Consider the following 3906-nt stretch of genomic DNA (forward strand, 5'->3'; position numbering starts at 1 on the left):
GGAGCGAACCACTGACTTATTGGAAATAATACATACTGATGTATGCGGTCCGATGTGTGTTGAGGCTCGCGGCGGGTATCGCTATTTTCTGACCTTCACAGATGATTTAAGCAGATATGGGTATATCTACTTAATGAAACACAAGTCTGAAACATTTGAAAAGTTCAAAGAAATTCAGAGTGAAGTTAAGAATCATCGTAACAAGAACATAAAGTTTCTACGATCTGATCGCAGAGGCAAATATTTGAGTTACGAGTTTGGCCTTCATTAAAAAAACAATCTGGAATAGTTTCACAACTCATGCCACCTGGAACACCACAGAGTAATGGTGTGTCCGAACGTCATAACCGTCTCTTACCATTTTACCACTATTGTTTTGGGGTTATGCGTTAGAGACAGTTGCATTCACGTTAAATAGGGCACCGTCTAATCCGTAGAGACGACACCATATGAACTATGGTTTAGCAAGAAACCTAAGTTGCCATTTCTTAAAGTTTGGGGTTGCGATGCTTATGTGAAAAAAGCTTCAGCCTGATAAGCTCGAACCCAAATCGGAGAAGTGTGTCTTCATAGGATACCCAAAAGAAACTGTTGGGTACACCTTCTATCACAGATCCGAAGGCAAGATCTTTGTTGCTAAGAATGAATCCTTTCTAGAGAAGGAGTTTCTATCGAAAGAAGTGAGTGGGAGGAAAGTAGAACTTGATGAGGTAGTTGTACCTTCTCCCAAATTGGAAAGTAGTTCATCACAGAAATCAGTTCTAGTGATTCCTACACCAATTAGTGAGGAAGTTAATGATGATGATCATGAAACTTCAGATCAAGTTACTACCGAACCTCGTAGGTCAGCCAGAGTACGTTCCGCACCAGAGTGGTACGGAAATCCTGTTCTAGAAGTCATGTTACTAGACCATGACGAACCTACGAACTATGAGGAAGCGATGATGAGCCCAGATTCCGCAAAATGGCTTGAGGCCATGAAATATGAGATGGGATCCATGTATGAGAACAAAGTATGGACTTTGGTTGACTTGCTCGATGATCAACAAGCCATTGAGAATAAATGGATCTTTTTTTTGAACCACAATAAATGGATCTTCAAGAGGAAGACGGACACTGATAGTGGTGTTACTATCTACAAAGCTCGAATAGTTGCAAAAGGTTTTTTGACAAGTTCAAAGTGTTGACTACGATGAGATTTTCTCACTCGTATCGATGCTTAAGTCTGTCCGAATCATGTTAGCAATTGCCACGTTTTATGAAATCTGGCAAATGGAAGTCAAAAACTGCATTCCTTAATGGATTTCTTCAAGAAGAGTTGTATATGATGCAACCAGAAGGTTTTGTCAATCCTAAAGGTGCTAACAAAATGTGCAAGCTCCAGCGATCCATCTATGGACTGGTGCAAGCATCTCGGAGTTGGAATATATGCTTTGATAAGGTGATCAAAGCATATGGTTTTATACATACTTTTGGTGAAGCCTGTATTTACAAGAAAGTGAGTGGGACCACTACAGCCTTTCTAATAAGTATATGTGAATGACATATTGTTGATCAGAAATGATGTAGAATTTTCTGGAAAGCATAAAGGGTGTTTGAAAGGAGTTTTTCAAAGAAAGACCTCGGTGAAGCTGCTTACATATTGCGCATCAAGATCTATAAAGATAGATCAAGACGCATAGGTTCTATAAAACCCGACCATGGCATAAAATAGAAAGATAATGAAAGTCATTCCCTATGCCTCAGTCATAGGTCCTATAAAGTATGCTATGCTGTGTACCAGACCTATTGTAGCGACCCAACCTCAGACGGTCAAGTCTCTGTGCTTAAGTGTCATCCCTGGATCGGTATGCTGACACACACAGTACTCGAGGATTCATAACAGAGGTAAATCACATGTATGAAATAACGTAAATACTATTACCTCAATCCATATAGCGGAAGTAACAACAAGGTTGTGGATTCCCATCAACACCAACGGCAAAGTTGAGTGTAGAAATCGTAACCCTAACGTATCACTTACTCGTCGTAAGATCCTTCAACATGAGACGTTGCAGCCACAAAGGGTCAGTACATTGAATGTACTGGCAAATTCACACCATAGGATAATAATGAATCATAGCTATCACTACATGCATATTTGGCTGGTGGAAAGCTCTAAGTTTATTTTTGCATAAAGACAATTTTTTCCTACAACAAAGGAATATATTTTATTTAACTACAAAGTTTGTTGAAAACATTGAGAAGGTTCCTCCAACTCAATCCCAATTAAAGGTTAACAACCCAATAAATTAATTAAATAGAGCGATGAGATCAACATGATAATTCAAGAACCAGATACTTAAGATGTCCATAATCGGGGACACGGCTAATCATGATTAGTTTGTACACTCTGCAAAGGTTTGCGCACTTTTCCCCACAAGACTCGATCTCCTCCGTTGGATTTCTCGCACTACATGGTGTTTGAGAAACGGATGACCGAGACACAGTCTTTCAGAAACACTAACTCTTTACTCTGGGTGGACAGTTACACCTACTTTCCCCTACATCTGCTAGCCCACCACTGAAAGAGGTCATGCAACATACTCAACTATGCTAGAGCCCATAATAGCTTGTGGCTGCACACGGAAGTTTCTAGCATGAATAATCTTATGATCCCTTTGAGCCTGGGTGGCATTCCATAGGGTGATCACACGGGTCCTCCGGGATCCCCTTGGGAAAGCACTGGGTTCTCCAGGTGCCCGGGCAAACCACTGGGTGCTCCAGGGTGCCCCTACCATTCCACTCAGATGTGTATTAAAGTAGCCACCTTAAGTTAACCATTAATTAACCATCTCACATCTGTCATGGATTCACTCACCCAAACCACGTCTATGAGCATAGCATAGCAATATAAGCATAACGTAGTAACTCCCAAGGTTTGAATACAGGACAATAGGTTCCTACCTCATCAACTACTTCCCGCTACCCACATGTTATCAAATCCTAACCATGCAATGTTTGAGGGTTGAAACTAATTGCATAAAAACTAGGTATGAAGAGTACGATCAAAGTGTGAACTTGCCTGTACTATTGATGAAGATGATTCGCACTCAAAACTCTTGATAGATCTACTCGTCACACTCCGTTCAATCTAGCGTAAGCGAGCAATGGTAACCACACATAAGCAATCACTCAAAAGATCAGAAAGATCGAACAAAACAATTCGAAAAGCTTCAAAACCAAGCAAATAACTATTGAAACATAAAACAATTTCTAACAGTACCAAAATTATGTGAATTTGGCCTTATCAGAAAGTTTAGGTCAAGAGCTTTAATTTGCAAAAAGAATCAACTCAAACGGAGCTACGAAACTCAAGTTACGATCAAACGAAGTTTGAATTCAAATATGGTCTAATTCAAATTTTAAACTTTCAAAAACATGTTTGAGTTGGATTACTGGATAGAGGAGATCATAACGAAGAAGTGGGCGTTGGTTTCGTTGAATTTGGAAAAACGAGTAAAAAGTAGTGACCGTTTGAAAATCAGGGACTAATCTGTAAATAAAATCATCACAAACGGGTCCCTGGCAGAAAACTAAAATAAAAGGAAAAAGTCGAAATAGCGAGCGTTCGTTACCGAACGCTAAAGAACGAAATCGTTTGCTACAGAACCTAACGGACGAACGTCCACAAATTAAACTAACTTAAATAACTAAACCGATTAAAATAAAATAAAAAACCGAAAAGAAAAACCGGGTCGAGCGGCGGTTTATACAGGTTCGCAAGAATAAACCAGCGGTGGCGGATCCGATCGAGCTCCGGCGAGGGCGGCGCGGCTCCGGCGAGCGGGGCGGGGCAAGGCGGCGGCTCCGGCGCAGAACGGCGGCGAGGGGCAAGGGCAGCGCGGGGAGCGGCGCGGTGGCGCA

This window comes from Triticum aestivum, chromosome 7D (assembly GCF_018294505.1).
Source record: "Triticum aestivum cultivar Chinese Spring chromosome 7D, IWGSC CS RefSeq v2.1, whole genome shotgun sequence".
NCBI lineage: Eukaryota > Viridiplantae > Streptophyta > Magnoliopsida > Poales > Poaceae > Triticum > Triticum aestivum.